Source organism: Bombus affinis, chromosome 8 (genome assembly GCF_024516045.1).
Source record: "Bombus affinis isolate iyBomAffi1 chromosome 8, iyBomAffi1.2, whole genome shotgun sequence".
NCBI lineage: Eukaryota > Metazoa > Arthropoda > Insecta > Hymenoptera > Apidae > Bombus > Bombus affinis.
This window is the reverse complement of record NC_066351.1, coordinates 9,445,738-9,470,228: the sequence shown is the minus strand read 5'-3', so window position 1 is coordinate 9,470,228 and position 24,491 is coordinate 9,445,738. Positions and strand designations below refer to the sequence as shown.

Sequence of the window (24,491 nt, the reverse complement as noted above, 5' to 3'; positions counted from 1 at the left end):
CTGTTTCAAGAGAGCACGTAACAGACATTATCGTTTGCCAAATCCTCACAAGTCACGTATTCTCTACGACCAGTTGATAACGTAGCAGACAAAATTCTAACGGGAATTCGATTTCAATGACGCTTTGTACCACACTCGTATTCACGCAGTATAAATCTACGAACGTTGCTGTATTTCGCGTATTTTGTCGAGGCTGTACATCGTAGACGTAAATGTGCGTTACCAGATGTCGACTATCTATCGACGGATTTAAGAGATTATTTTTAGGACGTTTGAAGTGTAGCAGTAATGAAATTAGATAAACGTATGATATCTTTCGATCGTATAAATGAAAATATAAATCAATCTTTATTCGTGTTACGTATTTGGATATGTATCCTAAATAGATCTTGTCGTTTTTTATTTAGAGTTCAGTTTATAAATATTTCTCAAATATCAGTTGCATATATAATACATTATCTTGTATAAATAAAAAATAATTTATGTTATAAAAGTTCCTATACGATTGATTTATATTTATACGATTTATAGTTTTATCTAAAAATTGAATATTTTCCAATACGCGTTATATTCGAACCATTTCGCTGATAAACTCGTTGATCATTCGATCATTGCTTATTTTTATTTCAAATCGTCTGTAAGAAATTTCTCTACATTTTCAATTAATTTCAGTTACTGTAATAATGATACGTAATTTCACCATTGCGTAGCAAATTTTATTCACAAAGATGGCCTTTAGAGATAGTATCGTTGCAATTTTGTCATACTTTTTATTTTAAGTTGTATCATTAGGTACCACAAGGGCACGTAACTTATATTATCATTTGCTAAATAGACAGAAGTCACGTATTTTCTGGTTATATAATGAGAATAGATAATGCAGCAGAAAAGTCAGAAATATAACGACTATTTTAATTCTTATCATTTTTATAACAATGATTAAAAGACATTAATCCTTTGAATTTTTGCGCATTATACGTATACTAATTGTAGGAATTAAAAAATATATAGTGATCTAAATATTTTCGAGAATTATTAACAAAAAATATATAAACGATTTTATCTTGAGTTCTCTGAATCATGAGAATAATATAACTTTCGCGCATTTTATTTTTACATGAAGTTCAGGATTAAAAAATATTGTTTTATCTGATAGATGAATTTTTGTATTTTGTATTTGGAATTGTAACTACTGTTGAATATTACCTATATATCGACAAATGGCATAGCTAAAAAGTTCCCAATATCTTTTATTGCCAAACTTTTAGTGTTGTAAAATCAACTAACTACTATTATGGTTATGCTATGAAATAACAATAACTGTTAAAAGTTAGTTTAAGTTCCTGAATAAGCTAGCTGTTATTGACACCAAGAGTATAATTCTCTTAATCTCAAACAGTATCTTAGAACATTTACTACAGCAATAATCTTATCTTTTAAATGAAATACCTGATGTACATTTGAATTAGACTTTATATTAAATAAAATATTGAAATTGGATACACTAAAAATTAGCTACGTTAGTAATTAATTATTTAATAATTAATTAATTAATTTACTCTTTTAGTTTTGATATATACAATACGCATATGTATATAATCAATCTTAAGACGAATAAGTTTGATGATTCTTCTGAAAAAGAAGATTCAGAAAATGTCTACTCGTGACGTAGCCTAAAAATATGTACAATGTATAGTCGGTTTTTTTATGTACACTATTAGTTTACTAATTATTGAAAATTCCAAAATTTATGACAATATAATATTTACTTTTTGATATTTATTTGTTTATCTATCTTTTGTAAAAATATATGTTTATAAAATATTTGTGAAAATCTATTATTTGCGTCGGCCTGTACATATTTGACCTTCTAAGAAAGTTCCTTCCAATATGCTAAAGCAGTTTCTCAAGATATCAGACCGACTCTTAACTTAGCACTCTTCTTTGTCTGTTACGAGTTAAAGCTGAATCGCGGCATTCTTACGAGTTTAGAATCCTTGGCATTCTATGAACAAAGGAAAATGCTAAATCGAATTCAGCGTTAAATGTATTTTATGTATCTTTTGCTATTATACTATTGATGAACATTGAAAATAATGGCGAAGTGGTAAGATTTTATTGGCCGAATAAATTACAGTGTATAAATTATAATTATAATTATTATATATCCCATTACAATAATGAAATCTAGTAAAATAGTCAGTATAAAACAATTCAGATAATTCTGATAATTTTGTTTATTTTCTCAAACAGTTGCGTTCCAATAGAAATTGTTTCGCTTTATAGTAGTTGAATATGATAATTTTCAAGCAAATATTATTTTATCTGTTCCATGGAAAACAGATTGATTTTATTAAATGAAAATTATAAAAAAATTCCACATATAATATCGGTACTATTCTAAATATGTATACCATTCTATAATCATAATGTTTAAAATGATACTTTCCATTAAATTAAATTCAGATATTATTTGAGAATCATTTGCTCCATAATTGAACAGAAAAATATTAGCTTGTTATTAGAGGCACGTATATTTCTCGAAATAAAGACAATAAAACGTTGTTATCAAGATCACTGCCGAAGCAATTCAATTTTTATTAAAAAAAAATCCATAGTTAAGTTTTGAATAAATAGCTCGATAATTAAATCTAGTATAGAATTACTTTCTGATAACGCGTATTATTTACCGACCTTTTGTTGTCGCTGATAGTACGACAGATTTACTAGATTTCAAAAGCAATTCAATATTCATGTTAATATATCGTGTCAAAACACAGCTTGATAAATTGACGATTATATATTTATAAAATAAATGGACAGATATGAAATATAGATTAAGCAAAATATTGAATCTTTTTTAATCTTATACAATTTTACTATGTAATAGCTTCTATAATTGTCTTGCTATTTATTAGTATTAAAATAAAAAAATACAATTCTTCATAGCTATCTTTATAACAAAAACAGTTTAAGCACTATATGTAAATTTAGTGGCAATTGATACTCTCTAGAGTAACAGGGCTTACGTATCTCGATTAATAGCAGCAAGTAGTATAGGTAAGTAACTATACGGACGTGAATACCAGTTTCGAGTTTAAGTAGCACGGACTATAATATCGATTAAAGTACTTTTCATTTCTATGTAATACTTGCAATAGAAGTAAGTTATATGCTTCGAATGAAATTATCTCTCGTTTATATAAATATACAATAATTGTTTAGTTTCAACTATTTTAAGGTACACTATACCTTCGACAGACACGATTATTCAAATCATTTACAGTCACATACAGTTGAATGCAAATTTTGTGACGTGAAAAGAAGTCAGCCGACTATTTTAAAAATGTACTAAAAGATTCCCATGAATATGAAATATAGTTGAAACATGCTGTGCGAACCGCGATAACGTTATGGAAGTTGCATCTATATACACATAAACGACTGATCTCTGCCAACCAATAGAAATAAATAAATAAATATATATATATATATATATATATACATATATATACGCATATTGCACGATTTCGGTGCAAATATTCGGCGACGTTATCTAAATAGACTGATATAGGTTTCGTATCATTCCTCGTTTCCTGAACGAAATTTTTTATTTCAAAAGTAAATACCCGATATCTTCCACACGATTGTATTTCAATGCAATACACCTTTAATATCGGATTGATCGAAATTTGTTTTTAATTTTCTCCTATTTATAATTATTCCTTTGATCTTCTCTTTGTCCTATATGATATTTACCTGATAATAAACCCGGAGAATCATTAATGTCTGATTTTGATTTAAAAGAAATTTTGTTTAATATTAACATATCTTTAAATATCTTCAAAATAGAACATCAGAATATTTCTATACTATATTTCATAAAATTTCTAAATTTCTAAATAATAGCTTAGCCCTTACGCAATGATAATAAAATCAATTAACACTTAGATTAATATTGAAATAATATTAAAATAATGTTAGGATATTGAACGTCGGGAAACACTGAAAAAACGCTTTAGAAATCGCTATCTCACGTACGAACAATGTATCAAAGCGGATATTTTTCAAAACTTTAACATCATCTACGCTGTCTCGAGATTAGTTCAATCGTGTTCCAAGATTTATTGCAAACCTAAGATCGTAAACATCGTGACTGCAGCTGGAGGATCCAGGTTGAGTATAATTTACGATTGAAGTAGTGGAACAAAATGACATAAAGCTTCAAAGTCGTTTTAGGAATGATGATCTTACATTACGGTAATGAGCGTGTCTCGAAGACTGCTACACCTCTAAAAATAGGCAATGTGAAAATAAAATGAAAAGAATAAAATAAAATAAATGGGATAAAATAAAAATAAAAAGAAAAATAGTTTTACGTTATATATTTTTTAAAAAAAAGATAACATGTCTTAGCAGTTTGAGAACTGGATATATAAGTAAATACGAATAGACGAGACAAATAGATATGGATAGAAGACAAATTTTCGTGCTATTGGTATGAGATATTTGTCGAGTGTTTTAGGATATTAAATGTTATTGGAAAAGTAATATACTACTCTAAAAGCACGTGACGGCAAGGCTAAAAAGATGGAATTTTAAGAAACTAGAATATTGGGAAACTGGAAAAGCACACTGTTGAAAAATAGTAGTAGAAGGAAAGAATTGGAGTGCCAAAATGAGCGTATCGAAGAAACAAAGAAAGACAAAAACTAGAAATCGGGAAACTAAAAAATTGGAATATCGATGAACTTAAAGTCTACAGGATAGTAAAAAGAGCAGAAAATTAGGAAATTAAGAACTCAAGAATCGGGACAGCAAGGTTCAATTAGCTAAATAATTAGCTACTATCGCTTCATATATTTTAAACGAATTTGAATCTTCTCTTCTCACTTATACTTTAGAAAGAAATGATTCTTTAGCTCGATATATAAAATTATTCTGGATTTCTATATTGTGTCATAACGTTATTGACCAAACAATAAACTACTATCTAAACTTCAATTTTTAGAGCAGAAATTGATTGATATAAAATTAATATAAAAATGAAAAGATCTTTAATCGATATAAATGCCAATAAAGCATGTGATTGAAACGGAATAACATTCTCGGGATCAAACGCAAGAGAAGCAGAATAATTCCTTCGTTTCGTAAAGAAATTGTGTTGTCAAGAAAATTGCAGGACAAACGTACTGAAAACACAGAAAAACCGTGTTCGTAGTTTCTTTCCAAACGACCAAAAAGGTAGAGTGGGATTCGCGCGTCAATCAAACAGACTTGTAGCACTATCGTGTCTCGCAATCGTATGGAATTGCGAACGTTTCGATCTATTCCGGAAATTCAAAGGGTGCGTTAAAATTTCCGACATCTCAAAATCTCATTGCACATGCTATTTGCCTTTTTCAAAAACGATCTGCGAGTACACATATATGTGTTTGGAGCATCTAAAAATCATCGGTCAAGTATGTTTTTAAAAAATGGAACATTAAAATAATTTTTTTAAATAAAACCAAACGATATGGAAATGCAAAAATATTCAATAAAGTATACAACAAAGGACTAAAAGTAGGAAACGTATAATAACAAATATATATATAAAAGTATCTTTAATTGGAAAAATTTAATTCATAACAAGATACAAAACGTATTAATTGCAATTTAATTTCGTGTAGATTATAATTTCGTAGTTGTTATTGAAATATTTCGTGCATAAATTGGAGAAAACTTGTCTCTTGAAAAACAATTACCAATGTAGAAATATTTCGCCGAGGCACTGAACTTAAGAGTATGACTTTGTCTTGTACTTCTTTTATAAAACTTTTCCTAGTCTCATAATTTATATGTTTTGTAATAGCTGAAAATTTTCCCAGCAAAACGCATATAATTTACTAATTAGTTCTCATATTCGTTACTTGGTTTAATGTTAACGTTATGCATCGAATTAATTTCTCTGCAATTTCTGTAATATTTTTGCAGCTTATATGACTACTTAAATCTGTCCCTACTTCTTAAGCGTTTTGAATAAAAGATGAATGTCAAGTGACTCGTGTTGTAGCAATTATATCTGACTTGTTCTAAAGTTATAAAATATACGCAGTGCAAAGGATATAACTAAAATTGCCTACAGCGAACATATGAAAGCACGTAAGTTTGAATTCAAAAGCATCTCTACATTTGGTACTATCTACGTTCGAAAAAAGTTAGTTCTACTTAATATCAAGAGCTGTTACCTACAAGCTTTTATATATTTTTTTTTATTAATTACTACTTTTCTATTACTTTCTATGTTATTATTATAACATCACTGTATGATGTAATTATTAAAAAAATTAATAAAATTGGACAGGTGAAATTAAATATTTTATCCTTGTTCAAAATTAGACGAAAGACAGGAAAGTTATTGTTTGTAGTAATAGCAAATAACATTGCAATGCAATCGTAGAACGATATTATCAAAACGAAAATTCACGTGCAGTGAAATTTCACTCATGATACCCTTTAAGGGTTAAAATAGAATCATGTGTGCTTCTGTTAACACCAATAAAAATACCAATATATTATACAGTGTGGTAACGCTCCGCCTTTTTTCACAATCTGCAACAGTGCCCTACATTTAAGTATAAAATAAAAATATCCAAGGAGTGCATCCAAGGAGTTCAATCGTATTGAAAGCGTTGCATAGCTTCTAACGAAAATGCTGGCGAATCATTTGGAATAACATTAAGAAGTACTCAGACATACCGCTAGGAATATTTCTGCCGTTTCATCATCATCCTATCGATTCACGAAAGGATCAACTTTCGAATTCTCCTTGACCCAAACTGCAGAACCAACAAATATCGTAAAAATTTTGTGCCAAAATTTGTTACTTCTCCAGTAAACACCTCTACGTCTTGTACGTTGCCGCATGGCTTGCTAGCCTCGTTCGACTTCTTCCCCGTTTGCAAATAAAGAAAAGTTTGATCGGCATCCTTGAAATATTTCACCTACAGTTCGAATCCGATATTAATATCATCATATTTGACCAGCTGCTCCCTTTTTTTAGTTTCTCCAACTTCGTAAATATTCCTTTGGTGTTTATCTTCACTATGATAAAGCTCGGTAACTATCCCGTCGAGAGAGAAGGAAATAAATTGTACGTAGTGAATGTAAAATGGTGATATTGTATTGTATCGTACGTTACAAGTTACTAAACTGCTATATTATACCATATTATCGGTTGCATTATTAATAATAAATAATACACTAGTAATAGTAGGTAGCAGTTTGGATTGTATATAACTTAATTAAAAAAAAAATGGCTTAATTTTAAAAACAAATTTTATCGTATATGCTAAAAGTATGTATATCTACGCTTAATGCGTACGAGAACGAACGTAGTAGTAGGAACGTAGTAGTAAAATGGAGCGCTTTAAAACGCGCTCTGTCGTGACATTTCACGAGACAAAGCTGAATCAAATTTGAGCTGTCCTGGTCAAAATCGTTTCCCGGTTGATATTTCCACACGTCTGTTCCTTTGTACCGACATGATGCAATTTTGTGCAACATAGACCACAAACTTTTCTTGACAGTGTCAGTACAATTTGGCCACGTGATACTGCCTAGTACTCCTTTTATCGAAACTCGGATACTAATTTCGAATTAAATGAACAAAATTGAAAACCTATCTGTCTTTTTCCACAATTTCTCTTCCTCCGAACAAATTGGAATTTTTCTTTCAAATAATGTCGATGCAACACAGCTAAACTAAACTAAAATACTAGTATATGTATATAAACATGATACTGACATCTTATCAAAGATATAGTCAATACGGGAATATAGAAGACGTCTCGTTTATGTTAGTTTCACGTCTATGAAATATTGTGCCATGGCAGCGTTAGCTGAAAATAACCGAACATTGTGATTTATGACTTTTCCGCTCAAGATCATCTTTTTGCGTTTTCTGGAGCATCAATAGCTTTCTAAGTGGAACTACCTATATACATTCTTTTATATGTCAATCGATGGGTTTTTTATAGAGAATAAAAATCAATGCGTTTTCTCTTTCATAGAGAAAAAATTGACTCATAAAATATATAGCTCATAAATATATAGTCTCACCAAAAAACAATATAGACAGCTATACGGCGCTGTAACACGTGAAAAAATTTCAATCCAGATTTAATAAATATTCAAGCACATAACTATTACTTTGCATGTATATGAAGAAGAGAAAGAATTTGATATTTCTCTAAAGAATCGGAAAGCCGGAATACAATTGTAATACGATTATGTTTTAATTGAATCGTAAACTGGCTTAATGTTGGAGAATTATAAGAGAGTGTAGCGGAAGTAATTTCTTCTAGCTATCTTTCCTATTTTTACCGAGACATGAATTTAACAGGGTAGGTCTTACAAGATAATATCGTCACTTTCTCAGGCAAAATTATACTTGGATTGTAGCCAAATTAAACTTGGCGGGTCTCCATGAGCCCTAGAAATGATAACGGTCTATCTATGTCTATCTAGGAAAAAATATTCATGCTTAGTCGATAGTCTGTAACAGATTGATGGAAAAAAAGGATAGACTATACTCTTCAATTCGTTTATGGATGCTCCACAGATGATCTGAAGTATAGAGATATCACTACCATTATCACGATTAAATTTAGGTTGGTTATTAATATTTATATATTTCACAGAATTTTCATAATGTTCTTTGGTTATATAAATAATATTCTTAAAATTACACGGCAAAATTTTAGAATTCAAATTAATTCCATTCAATTATTTTGTTGCGTCGTAAAATATTGATATTTTACACGCGATTAACGTTTCTAGTAAATCATTCAGACAAACACGATGAATTTCTTGCTTGATCGTTCTTCCTGGTGAATTCACTTTCAATGATCTTTGAACGATACTTAACTGTTACTTCATAAACCGAGATTTTTCGTGTCCAAGCAAATTGATAAATGTCGTAGATTTTTCGCATACAAGCAGGTAACGTACTTTTAGCTCTCTCTCTAAAAAAGATTTGGGGGATAGGCAATTTGAAGCATCTCAATTTAGAAGGTTTGAAGGTGATATACGAATTTTTTCGTATTTTTTCCGAGACTCTTATCTACTGAAGAATGTGTCGAACATAGACGATCTTCGATTATAGTTCGTGGTAACTGCAAAAACGTTTACGGAGTAAGAATTAATAATAACACAGATATTTAATTAATACTTTTACGTTATTAGATTATATTGTCGACAACGAGAGTTTTCTCGATTATCGTTAAACGTCATAGAACTCTTTACGCTGCTTAAGAAGAATAGACACAGCTGGGAACAAAATCAAGAAGTTAATTATAAAGTTAAACAGAGTTTCGAGCGATACATATCCTTTCATAGGTATATTACAAAGACAACAATCGAAATATTATACAGGAAATAATCCTGCTTTTAACAGAATAAATGCGAATTCAGAACGTTGTTAGCGCAGTAAGAGAATATTGTACATCATCTCTATTGCTTATTGTTAGTACTACAAAGGCTTTACAATATGCATTGTTTCGTACATAAATTGCTGCAACTCTATAAATACTTTACTAAGGTTCTATTGCGCGTGTTTTAATATCGTTCTTCTCGCAATTTCAATCTATCCGATATAACGCAGTTTTTAAATTGCCTCAAATATACTCGTATGTTGCCTAATTCAATTTATTATTCGCATAAACTTCTGCAGTCTGGCAATTACTAAATTGGATCAGAAATTCGGTTGGAAATTCGAAGTAAGATTAATGGGCCCATTCCGTTTCAATTGCAACTTTAATACTGCTAATTAGAGAATTTTGAAGATTTCCCTGGAAAGTGCTGCTGGAATAATATCGCAATTGACTCGTAGTTAATCTAAAAGATGTGGAAAGATTATATTTCGAGTACTTTCTTTCAATAACTTATAACTGTCCGATGTGAAAGAAATGAAATTGGTACGCCATATTTTTAGGCATCTAAAATCACGTAATTTCAACTATTATTTCAAGCGATAAAGTAAACTCTGTTATATAGAAATAGTCATCGATTAGCGAAGCATTTATTGCTCATAAATTTCCCCTAATTACTCTCTAACTAACCCCTAATTACGTTAAAACGTGTATGTGTTTGCATTCGATCTTGTTTTACGATTACATGTGGCAAAATATCAATAAATCGTTTCCATGGAACGCTTTCAAAAATTATTCTTAGAAAGCCTAGTATATAAGAAAAACAGATACATATTTCGTTCATAGTTGTTTTCAATTTGCTGCCATCTTCTCATTTCCCTAATAGGCCACATAAATGCACAGTGTAATCTGCTATAATATACCGGAATACATTTTTAAAGTAAAGTAATAACACACTTATTTCATCGAAAGCTAATCAAATCCCGCGAGAAAAGTTGCTGAATGCAATTTAAAGTTTAAGTGTAAGAGGGGAACGTAAAAGTGCAAACGCGTTGTCTAGTGCCTCGACTTCTTATGAAAGTTCTTAGGGTGTTCTGTAAATTATGAACTGCATACATCTGGATTCGACATCGCCAGTATTCTTTATGTTCTTTCATTCGCAAGCGCTTCGCAAGTTTCTGTGCGGACAAAAGTCATTTTGATTTCATTCGCACGAAACTTTTCTATCGAATTTCAAGATACACTGAATTCAAGAAGAATGTGATGTTTACCTCTTGCCTTCGGTACGAAACGTCAGAATACTATCGTTAGAAATGTAGGAAAACAGAAGAATGTAAAATTTCGTTGAAAAAATTTCTACATTTCTCGAAATATTTGGATGAAATTCTCGCAGCGAACAACAGCTTAACAACTTTAATATGTTCGCCGCATAACATCTCATAGATCCGAGTTTGTCTGTAGTTTCGCTATGTACATGCGGTGGCCGACATACCTGTGGACGTAAATTAAAAAATAAATTTTTAACCGAAAAGATAAATTTAGAAAAACTGTTTTTATAATAATTCATTAAAAAATACATACGTTTTGAAAATCTTACGATATAATATTTATTGACTTTGTATGAAAATTAATTTTTAGGATATAGTTAGGTAACAACAGATAGATAATAAAAATCTGACTAGCAGTGAATGGATTAAAAATCGTATACAGGGTGCGGCCGAATAACATGCACAAATACGCACGAGATGATTCCTTATGAAGAAATAAGAACAAAATATGGAATAAAATTTTTTCATTTAATAAGACTTAGTTTACGAGGAAATCGAGTTTGAACAAATTTTGTTCTACGTTTTTTACATATCTTTACACGTAGAACGATCTATTGTCGATTGTTTAATATTTCCCAGTCCGGAATTAGCCATGTTCAAACATACTTGATAAATTTTCAAACTCGATTTTCTCGAAAAATTTTATTTTTATTTTTTTATATGGAATCACCTCGTACCTGTTTGTGCATGTTATTCGGTCGCACCCTGTATATTTCGAAATAACTAGTTATCAACAGAAATGTATCAATTTAAAGTTCGTAACGTCTACAAGATTGAGAAAAGCTTGGTTAAACGAAGTTAAGAAAAAGCTTAGGAAAAATCAAATTTTCTTAAAGAGAATGAAAGAGGATTATGCCTGCACGATTAATAGTTTCGAAGATAAAACTTGATTTATGTTATCAAGACGCGCCAGAGAATATTAGTAACTTGCGTCGATCACTATCACTAATCATTAATCATCTATTACTTCAGATTATCAGTTTTATGTGATATTTTCTATTTGACTCTTTTAATCTGCACAGTTTTGTTCAGTCGAGACGAAGTCTATCTCTATATATAGTTGTCCTGAGGATGTAAGTGTTCCCCAAGAGCTTCTTTTTCTTCAAAAATTGAATGTTTTATGCACAATCAAAAATCTATATTAATCTTAAAACTAATGGTGAAGCGGATATCTCACGTCGTGGATTGCCGAAAATTTGCATCGTGCAAGGCCTGAAAAATTCAAAACGTTAGACATTTCGATAACGCAGCACCACTTAGCGCGGTCTGTATAATTCACGAGTTATTTGGTATACAATTTAGGTGGAATACCCTACATAAATAAAATAAGACATCTTATGCATCGAATTATACTTAATTTTACATGTAAAGGTGGTTCTACTTGTTAATCTATCTTGCCAACTCGAATCAATACTTATAAATATGTATGGAATGATTGCATTTCATTGGACTCCATTATTTCACAATTCTTTATCGGAAATTCATGAAATTTGACAAATTGATCTTCCCTGTTTCGGTTTAATGGAATTATTTCAACGAGAATAATTTGATTAAATTTTATTGTTATTATCCATGCCAACGACGAGACAAAAATGTTCTAAGACTAACAATACTAAAAATATTAATGATATTCTTTCAGATGATACCAACCATGAAAAAAACGTTAAACAACTGTTAGATAGCACAGTATTTCTCTGCCGCCACGGAATTTCTTTCGAAAAACAAAAGCAACGTGTTTAACTCCGTGCAAACCACGACAATATGACGAATCATTGAAGATACATGGAAGATATAGATTGTGAGAAATTTCGAGATGGCCACGCTCAACCGAGACCATTCGATGATCATTCGTGCCACGATCAGCTCTCGTCCCGCATAGTCCAAGACATTTGACATTTGTCGGAAATGGAGCAAAATCAAAGTAAGAAACCGCTGGGATCGCGCGCTCCGTCAAATAAAAGGACAGACTCCGAAAACCGAGTCGTGGAGTAATATTTCACAGACTCGACAGCGGAGTTTCGCCACTGCCTGAAGGGTGCTCTAGCCGTTTAATTATTTCTTGCCGGACTATTTCGCGGAACAGTTCTCGCCGTGGCAACAGAAGTGCTATTGTCCTTAAGATTTTAAGTCTTTAACTCGATGGACCAAACGATTTCAATGATTTAAAGAGGTTTAAAACGATTCATTGTCAAAGAAGGAACAACCTTTTACCATACGAGGTTTATATTAGCTTCGTATTCGTACGTTCTGTACGTACGTTCTGTAACTGAATATTCACTGCTTTCACGTTGTGTCTGGTAAAAGATGTATTAATGGATATATCAACATTTTAACGAACAATTGAATCCTTGGCGACAGTTTGTTTTGTAATAGTCATGACGACATAATTATTAGCCAAACTACAGTAATGATAAATACAGTAGTTGCAAAAAATATCGCCACATCTTAACATTTATATACTGATTAATTAGGTCCAATATTAAATTTCGTATTATTTTCGTATCACTGTCATAATTTTATGTTATGAAAATGCGCTGATACTTTCTGCAACCATTGTAAATAGAAATGAAAACGAAATTCTTCACAAGCCTCTCGTTTTTTATGATATAAATTTGATGTCCCCATAAGAAAGTAATTATTAATTCGAACACTCTGATGTTATTTTTAAATAATATTATCACAAAACGGCCAGTGTCTAGATACTGGTAAACGTTAAAATACCTCGAACTAAATAATTCTTTTGTTAATTCACTGAATGATTCGTTTGATTTTCGCATTTTACATACATTCTACCGTGAAACTGATTTGAATAACATCAATTCGTCTATGTTAATTTTATACACTTATGAATTAATAATTTACCATTTATATGCTTGTATTAATATAATAATATAATACAATTTTATCATATTTATTTTATATATCGATATAATTCTGTTTATCTCATAAATCAAGTTCTAATTCCCACGTCGAAAGGAATTTTTGTCAAAGGAACGAGCCATTTTTCAGGATAATTAGTCTTTATTATATTTAGAGCTTAATTCGCACTTTGACTGCGACTCGGTATAGTAAACTAAAAATTTTAACAAAGAGCAGATAAATAAATCATATTACTTAAATTCACTTGCACAAAAGAGAAAGTAGGAAACGATAACAATAATACGATGATAATAGTGTGAGAAAGTTGCTACATGCAAACATGTGCCAAGAATTGGTCTAGATCGTATTTCAACGTAGAATTATGATTCCTCCGTTTCCGCATGATTAAGGGAATTATTTTCGCGCGTTACTCCATTCCTTTGTATTCAAGATTTCTAGAAGCTACACGCTTCATCTGTAACCCATATATTTTCGAAATTGGTCTCCTGAATAAACTATACTCTGCGAGATAATACTATAGATATCAGAACGATTTATACAGTATATTTGGAGGTACAGATTCATTTAGATATCGTAGAATTCGGTAATTGTGAATAACGAAAGTAATATATTTTGTCGAATAAATATCTCTTCAATCTCGTTTTATTTTTCAACAGCAACGGTTTAAATATGTAAATTTTAAGTGCAAATTGCCACGCACCGACGACCGTGCACGCGTCGTTTCAGTTTCCAGATATAAATTCCACATTATGCGTTATAAAAATTGCACTGTTTTATTTCAGCACACCTATATATTTGTGGCTTAACAGTAATTAATACTGTTAGTTATTATTATTAAACTGCAAATTTGTATACATTTATGGGAACTTTAGAATTGCAAAAATGTATAAAATGTATCTTTATAAAATGCAAAAGTGTACAGTATATCTAAGATAACATATACAGCAACGATAAACATGTACAAGAATTACAAAATACACGAAGTATCTAAAATATTCTTTAGAACATTTGACGAATAAAATGAATTTCTTTCTAAACTTTACATCTTTTTCTCAAACTCCATTTAGTTTGCAGTGCACTGTTTACAATTCCGGATGTCTACGTCTGAATACAGAATGAAGTATACTAAAAAGTGATGTTGCAATCAAGTTTAGAAATTAAACATGAATGGGATAAGCAGGAACGCGATTTTACTAGAAAGGATGAACTGTAATTTCTGAGAGAATGAAAACAGATTGGAAGGAAGATGTTCTAGAATTCTAACGTCTTGCAATTTGTTGAACGAAAGGATAACGCTAGAAACAGAGTCATCAAGTACTCGGTATAACGTGCATCGGCAAAATGTACTCGTTCCTTTCGTTTATTAACGCATACACAAAAAAGAAACCGCGTTCGAAATCAAAGTGCACGTTGAGAAAACACGCGAAGTAAAGAAGAGATGAAAAAAATAGCAAACAAAAGGGAAGAAATGATTCGTGCGACGACTGTACCGAGTGAACTGTTTCAAAATAATAACAATCACTACAACAACATAGCGGTCTGGTGATGGAATGAAATGGGTTACTGGAATATTTGTGGAAAAAAATAACAGTTTCATTTGAATAACATTTTCCTATTTTATTCTTCAGATTCTAGTCGAATCTTTTCTGTAAACAGCGAGGGATGTGATTTATCGTGCTCTCCTTCTGGAATCTTCGATATTAAACCGTTAAAACTTCGATAAACTGCTACCTTATAATTTCAAACAATATACGATAACGAACAATGTCTTGGTTTATGTAAATCGTATTAACAACGTTTATTCACATTTATGTACAATATTGGAAAGCTGTCAATCACATTAAAAGTTAAAGGAGCTTCGGCAAAGTAAATTTTTAATTAGCTTCACTTTTATCGAAGAAAGATTGAATTTTAATTCCTTTTCAAATAGAGAAAATTTCACCGAGTTTTATTCAATTTCTTGATAATTGAATTTTAAATCCTTGAATAAATAACGTTCGCCAAAATCACGTGACAAATAGTAAATATTTGAGTATAATATTTCGCGCTTTTCCCTCCGGCGAATGTATTTTTCATATTATGTTAATTCTAGTTCTCACCGCGTTGATTCGGATTTTTACCAAATTTTCTGCCTGCGCCTTTACGTTTAACCGTTTCTAATAACTATTTTCAATTCAAATATTTTTCCATCTTATGACATTTCATATTAGACACTGCATTCTGTTTGCGCTTGAGCCAAAGAAAAACGCTGTTCCGATAGAATGATAAAGAAAATTCTAATTTTAACTAGCAGGTTCTGTCACGTCAGCGGAACCTCCGATTGATTTTCCTTACTCGATTTTTCGTATTCAAGACGATTGGAGGTAAAAGAGAAGTAAGAAAATGCATAGACTTCGCAAGTATTTGATCGAAAAGCTGCAAGAAATAAGGGAGACTAACCTGATAATTCAATTTATTTTACGTAATTCACGAATAACATTTCGACTTTATTTAACTTGAAATAGTACTATCGATATCGATACATTCGTATTGACATTTTATAAAAATACGAACATTTACCATTCTTTTACAGTTTATTTTAGCAATTCGCTTGCAACTTCTAAGTAACGTCTCTGTGTTAATAATGATAATTAACCGTTTTCAATTCACTAGAAAAATTCAACACGTGTCATCAAATTACAAAGCAGCACGTAAAACTTGTTAGTTAATCGATATTTCTTCTTAACAAGAACTGGAAGCCTTCTATTTTCCCAACAAGGTCAAGTATCTATACTATCCGATCTGCTGCATATTCATGACAATATATTAATTAAGTAGTGCAACGATTTCGTAAATTCTATACTAACCAGGTTCTCAGACCGTGCCTACCAAACGACAGGTTGTTCCAATTTAAATCCTTCAGTTCCCTAATGCAAGCAACAACGAGACGACAAACAGAAAGTAGAATAAACAGAACTTTATATTAAATCCGAACCACTGAATTCGTAATATTATTGTCACTTTTCGCTAATTTCCGCTTCGTTTCCTTTCGTCTTTAGATATAATCTCGAATAATCTAAAAGTATATTACCTAGAGGCGTATAGTTACCGCAAAGACGAGAGAAGCGAGACAAAAGGAGATAAATCGATTCATCCCTCAATTCCAAGCCGTACTACGGTTTCCTTTGTACGTAGCAACTTAAAGCAACTGCTAACACCTACCGGATTGACAGCCCGCGATTTATTTACTTACCATAGCCAACAATGCAACTTGCAAACTTATCCAACGCGACCCATCAACTTTGCTTTATGATGTTCGCTTTCATTCGAATATCATAAACTCTGTTGCGTATTTTCGCTTTTTTCATTTGCTCACTTTTCGCTCGATCGTATTTTTCTGACATTAAAAGGCACCTCGAGTTTGAACGAAACACCAGGAGATTTTTATCAATAAAATATGATTTCTCGTTTCAATGGCTGAATATCTCCTTAAAATACTACGAGTTCTTTTTGTTTGTTACAAGTTAAGCCGAGAGTACCACATCGACGTGCTATCAAGTTCGATTTTTTCGATGAATGAAACTTCAAGTAAAAATATCTTATACTATATTTTCAATCTATTTTCACGTATAAAATAACTTGCTGTCGATTGTCCACTTCCGTCCAATTGGAAATTAGACAAGCTCACGCTGTGCGTGACAAGTTTTCAAACGGTATTTTCAATTGGAAAAATGTTATTTTATACTTTCGACTTATTTTTCCACGTACAACCATCCGCCTGTTGATTATACTATAATTATTGTATATATTGGAGGCTCTACTCTTTATTTATGCCTCGTACTGAGTAAGTGGATCGTTATTCGCATGCATCTAGTTAAATTATTTCTTTGGAGTATCTCTTTCTTGTCTTCTATATTACAATGACATACATAATGACGATAATGGTTATTAGACGTATGCGACAAGTACACTTAGTATTATCGTACTGGGATATATAATGGATTTCTCGAAGTGAAAGCCTATTATACAAGCATAGTGTTTGATATGATTAACGTACAAAAATTGACGAATTGAATTACAATTTTATTGAAAAGTTTTGGTAATCGCTGTATGGTCATGTTCTTTTTGTAATTCTATACAAAATTCTGCAAAAATATAATGTATCCTGTTCTAGTATATTATACATAGTGTGAAAATCCATTATTAAAACAAAAGTGTTCGGGCAACGAAATTTTGAGCAACTTGAGCCAGAGGCAAAAGGCCAAAAGAAATATTAAAAAATGCAAAAAGTGTTTAGTAGTGAATTTCGTGATAAATTAAAGAAGATTTATTAAAACGCATCTTACTCGTTCCATTTTCTTGCATCAGTCTGATGTGAGTCTCGTTTAAACAGAATATTCTCGCTTTTTGATGAATCTAACAGTCAACCCATCTACGTCGTATGTCTACCTCCTTCGGTAATGAAATATTGCACCTTTACTAGTTTCAAACTCCCTAATTATTTTGCATTTAGTTTCCAAATAGTTGACGTAGTTTAATTTCGTCGTGGTGATACGCGTGTAAATAGCTCCACTGATAAATTTGCACGCAAGGAAAAGATTAACAGAACATTTTAATAATTCAGTGTTCGATTAGCCAGTTGGAATGTTAACATAGCGAAAGTTCGAACGAGTGTGGCATTTAATTAACCGTCGATTACGACCTTCGCTATCCCCATTATGAATTAGGAACTTTAATGCGAACACTGGCAAAATGTTGCAGACGAATATTGAACGTCGTCTTTAAAGAATAATCGTAATTGCCGAAAAATTCGAACCGCCTACTATGACTCGACAAAATGAAACAGATAACAAATACTTGAACGAAAACTTCGTCGCGAAGGTTTAGGACGAACTTTTAAAAGTGAAGATGGCTTGAAACAAAATAACGGAGGAAATTTTAATATAAATGTACGAAGAAAATTTAATGTTAAGCTTATCTTCAGCTCACTTAGTGGAATCAATTACCGACGGTATTGTAAGAGCGTGATAAAAGCAGTAAAAGATTTTATGTCCGCTAAGCGTTTATAAAAAATACGAGTTAAGCTAAGTATAACTTAATGGCAAGATTAGTAGGTTGAACCCTTTAATCTTTCAAGAAGCAGCTATTCGTGAGAAACCATTGAAAATTTTATTTATTTGCGGGATTTTAATAAAGTGTAGATACAAGTAATTACACTGATAAAATAACAAAGAAAAAAGTTTCCCAATTTAATGAATTTTCGCAAATGATTAGGAAATTTAAGTCGATTTCCTTGATTTATTGCCGGAAAAGAAAGTTGCAATTTCTTAATCGCCAGCGGAACAGGTATTCAAGAAAAAGCTTTCGCAACAAGCTTTGAACCGAACTTCCAGAAATAAAGGTGGTTCCGGGTGAGTAACGACAATGGGATTAAATTGCGAGGAAACAAAGCAAAACGGGGAACACAGAGAAGAAAGTAGAATCAGAACGAGCTGTTGGTGCATTCATGGGGTACTGAAAACGCGCCGGTTCAACCTTTGCTCGTTTTTGGCGGCTAATAAATTTTCTCTAATTCCTCAAATATTTTCCATTGTTACGGAGAAATATCATACCCGTCTGTGTATGATCTTATTTTCTCTAATTTATCGATGACGATTTTCTACAGTATTTACTACGTCTTATTAATAAAATAACAGTCGGACATTAATAAATTTCATTAATAGATAATATTTATCTAAGCTTTTCATTTTGGATAAATAAGAATGTAGGCTGATCCGAAGGGTAGAGGTGAAGGAATAATTTCTGAAACTTTGAATCACATGATCTATCGACATAAACGCTTGAATAAATTTTGTTTAATCACGTTTACACTTTATCAGAAAACAAATGGAATTAATTGGAAATCAGGACGTTAAACATCGACGTTCTGTTGCTGCGTGCTCCCTGCTCGGGTGGTTTTAATTAGTTATTAATCTGTAAATGAAACTACGCGCGAGCATTATTAAAACTTCACTCGGAATCGTATTCAATTTTAATTTACAGATGCAGATTGAATTTCAACAAATGTCTCCCGATAACACGAATTACGATTTACTTCTCAGTTACCTGAAATTAAGGAATTAAGTTAGCAAGTACAGAAGCATTGAACATCGGTTTTCTAAAAGGCACGAATGATTAGTTGGTTAAGTTAAGATTAGTCACACGTGAGAAGTATTTGTCGCGAATTGAATTCACAGTAACGCGATTAAACAGAATTCAAGTACGCGAATTTCCGACTGTGTTTCAATAAAATGAATTAATGTCACGTTGCGAGCGTTTTTTCGTAAAAATCTAAAGGAAGAAGTACTCTTGTAGCATTTTATCTCGCACGAAAATAAATTCTTGTCTCGAGTTATCGCGGGAGAGTAATTAATATGATACGAGTTTACTTTAGCGAAAATATAATGAGCTAATTCAAAATATTAAAGTTATGACATGAACGTAAAAATGTTTAAAGGTGTAACGATAATAATACTTAGTTCGAGAACTCGTTAAAAAATTTCATTTTAAAAATGCAAGTATCGCGAGACCGGCAGTTTCAATATACTTCCCTTAGGACTGCACATCCGCATTCTAGCGTCGGATACATTGTTCGTATTTTTTCTAGTATTCCCTTTTTAATAGCTGTTTTAATACTCACGTTAATGTAGAATACCAAAACACTAATTGAAAAGAGGAAGAAGAAAATTATAAAAACTAAAAAAGTAAAACAGCGCTTGTTGTATCACTTCTTTTATTCTTGGCAGTTAAATTGGCAATTAAAAAATTTATAATAAAATCTTCTTTGTAAGGAGGGAAAAGATCGGGTGAATTCAAGGGTTGTAATTGATATTTTACTTAAAGATTTTAGTATTACTGTAATTGTTAATCGCGAATAGATATGTTACTCATATGTTTCTACGAAATAAACAAAAAGCATTTTGTCAGACTAATGTTAAAATATTATATCACAGAAAAATATTATTATTTATTGTTTATTATCTATTACTTATTATTTATTACATTGCTTTTTATTACGTTTTCTAATAGTTTGGAATTCAAGATTATAACAATTACACCATGTGTACACATTTATAATCGATTCTTTGTTTCTTTATTATCGAAGCATGCAACTGTTTATGTCATACACGAAATCGATGCACGATTTTACTCGGATAATAATCGAACAATGAATACCACATTGTTACACTGAATTGCTCTTTATGCGTTCTGCTTAATCAACGTTGCAGCTTTATGAATCGCTCAATTAAACATCTTTGCATTATTTTCCGAGTGTACAATCCTGATGTAGCTATCCCTGTTGATGTACAATATTTAGCTCCTATAAGGCCATTCATTTAGATTTATTGTTCTCTAAAGTTACTCAAATTAATTCAACTTTCGATATAGCGATGTGTAATAAGAAACTTCAATAAAATTATTTAAAAGTGTAATAAAAGAGGATGACACGAAGAAAATGATTTATACGTATAATACATAACGTCATTAATAAAATCACTGTCGTGTTCACGAAGGAAAATATTAAGTAGCGTTAAGGGTCATTTTGTAAGAAAAATATTTAAAGAAATATAATGGAGAAATTTATGGAAGAAATATTAATCGTTATAGCCGCGTTCAAACTGTTATATATCCTATAACTGAGACTGTTATACTTTTAATAAAATGCTTATATTGAGACAATATATGTTAATTTGCAATAAGAAACTGTAATCAGAATTTTAATATCATCAACAATATTTATTAACTTACGGTGAATCCATTCTACCCCTCGTATTAATATTGAAATAATTAACATTAAAATTAATACCCAAATAGTAGATCAACTAGTAGTCATTATAGGTTCATGGAAGAAACAGATAAAACCGTAATTAATGAAATTCTATAATTGAAGTTAAGCAATCCCTAATTTGTTCCACTAAGAAACAGCATTAAAGTACCTGCAAGGATGGAAGAAAAAAGAAAAGAACAAAAGTTGAAGAGGAAAGAAACTGTTCAGGTCGAATAATTATTAGTTATACAGCTTTTTCCGTGGTTCATGCAACAACTTCTGCATTACGTCATCGACAAGTTACATAGATTTCGCAAACTTTCAAGAAAATAGAGAAACTTATTTTCGACGAATGTAATTATTACATACGCATTAAAGTGCAATTAACGTTGCTCGCCGAAGGTTCCCATGCTGTTGCTGGTGTACAACGATAATTATTTTCGTCCGCAGAACGCGCAACTTCCGTGCACTTCGATAGAAAGAAAACGTAAAAGACAGAGAAGAAAAAAGAATAATAACCCGCGATCCTTTACCCTTTTGCCTCTACGGATGAAATATGTCACGACGTAATATCGTTTAGACGACACTGTTGAGTGCTATAAATACATTACAGATGTTTCTGCAGTTTCATATTTTTACCGACATAAGTGAATATGGAACTTAAATAGAGATTTGTTGCATCAACTTATTACAGGTAAATCGTGGATTTCGTGTAAATTCAAATTTTGATGGATACCATTAGACAAATGAAGGCTAAATAAAAGAACGTTTCGATGGAAAAGTAAAGTGGCAATATTTTTATAGCCACTGTAGAACTTTAAGATATTTGGGATCATTTCTTGACGGATCAACCACTTCCTGAATGACAAATCTTGTGGGTCATCTATAATCGTACAGCACATTTTACTGGATTGCCCTAGATTTTCATCCAAAAGAAATGATCGCAACATTAAAGCCGACACGAAGTCTAACCCGAATGATTCTGAAAGTATTCATAACGCGGCAGACCTTTTTAAAACGGACGAACCTACTCGATTCACATTAAACATATTATTACGATCACTAATGACTTTATTGTTAATGGACTGCTTTAAAAGAAACTTATAAATGAATAAATATCCCTCGAAGGTAAAACACACTGAGGCTCGAAAGTCAGATTATTCTTCAGGTACGTCTCAGATTCTTCTTTTAAGCAGAAATTTCTTGGCTGTTTCTACGCGCGCACGCTAACAAACAGTTCAGAAATGGACAGAACGTCAATTTCACGTTACAATGTACGGCATTTTGGACGCCGAAATTATCGATATTACATATTTTACATTACTTCTAATCGAAAACGATGAAGACGATGCTAAATTTCTTTTTTTTTTTCAAAGATTCCTCCATCCACTTTATATATCATAGTAGGTTTTTAACAATTTTGTAAGAACGCTATTTCCGTAATCAAACGAAAAGTCATTTCTGCAATGGGGATTACTACAACGAGATTGCATGTTGAAACTTTCAATTCTAAAGGTGAATATCCCCATTTCGATAAAGTTAGACTCCCTAAAAATCGAATCACGTATAGGTAACATACTGAGTAACGTATCGTTAAAATTTCGAAGAAATTGTAAGAAAGTCGATCTACGCTACAAATACCTTAAGTATACAGTTTAGTACAGATATTTCCCATAATATTAATTTATTACCTATTGGTCCTACAAACTTGTAGTAACTAGCTTAATTAGCAAACGCTGCTTCTAACCACTAATTTACATCTGTTCGTGCACTTTAGCAGAATTCATATATTTTTCCAATAAATTGATCAACGTATTCGAACCATCATGCGCGTTATATCGTGACATAATGAAAATACCGACGAGTAGTATTACAGACTTGTAGAGTGGACTCGTAAGTACGAAATTACGAGATACGTTCATCCGAAGATGTCACGTTTTGCGAATCTCTCTCGTAGTCGCTAACAGTATCTATGTATTTATGGGGAATTTAACGAGGCAATTCGGAAGCGTGGTTTCCTGGCGAAACGCCAGTGGCACTTGCCTGAAATCACGCTTATAGAAGAAATCCCCGCTGTTATCAAGATGTAGTAATATCATTTGAACAGTGGACACATTTCCTTGGTAAGATTGCGTCCCAAGCAGGAGAAATCTTCTGCTCTCTGGCCGCGTTTGGCTTCGCCAGCGGATTTTTCGGGGAAAGGAAACGCGCGGTCGTTGTCGTTACTAACGATACACGGGTAATGGGTGATCTCCGGCAATATCGTAATTTTTTCTCACCCATGTCCGCAATCGCAAGCACAGCGATTTTAGTTATGTTCGGATCGCCAATTTCGCTCTCGAATTTCAGTGAATTTTCATTGGCTTCCATTTCCTTCGATAGGTGTATAAATTGGCATTCGAACGATTTTTTCGATAATCGCTGTAAAGTATCAGAGGGTTACGCGTTTGAACACCAGCCGAGGTGATATTTATAAATTAGGAAATATGGCCGGTAGCAGAATTTTTGGATCGAAATGACGAAGAATAATTAATAATAAGAGATATTGTTTTCTGTCTTGATAGGGGTAATTTTTTCTAGCGTACAGCGAGACACCAGAAGTACTCGTATCTTTGCAATTATCGAATTCAAGTGGTTAATATTCTCCAACGATATACTCTCCGCAATCTTGATCAATTATCGAAGAATTTTAAAATGAAACTTTTCTTTTATTTGTAAAACAGATTTTTTATTATCGTAATATACTTCCCAGATTATGGGTTACTTAATATATCGGACAACAAGTGAATTCGTTCGTAACATGTGTCACTGATCTGGAAATTCCCTTCATGTTGCAGGGGCAAAACCCCATGATAAAGGCAGTGATTTATTATATAAGTATCAAGATGCCAGGTCCCAAGAGTGTAGAATAGGTTGTTTGAGTGGAAGATTTAGCTTGCCGTTATACATTGTCCCAAAAGCTGTCCAAGTTCGAGACCTGCGGCTTATAGAACGTTTTTAATTGATAGTAAATAATCTTCACGAAACAAATATTACACTATAATTTATAAATTTCGTTCGCATTTTCATTTCAACTTGACAATT

At 31.9% G+C, this 24,491-nt stretch overlaps 3 protein-coding genes across 4 annotated transcripts in view; 1 reads left to right on the top strand and 2 right to left on the bottom strand.

Annotated features, from left to right (window-relative positions):
* Positions 1 to 24,491, top strand: part of LOC126919568 (peritrophin-1-like) — a 108,204-nt gene that overhangs the window by 58,987 nt on the left and 24,726 nt on the right. The gene's annotated exons all lie outside the window — the stretch shown is intronic.
* Positions 1 to 24,491, bottom strand: part of LOC126919669 (uncharacterized) — a 228,657-nt gene that overhangs the window by 186,027 nt on the left and 18,139 nt on the right. The window lies entirely within an intron of this gene.
* LOC126919561 (tyramine receptor 1-like) overlaps positions 1 to 24,491 on the bottom strand; it is a 100,587-nt gene that overhangs the window by 72,980 nt on the left and 3,116 nt on the right. The window lies entirely within an intron of this gene.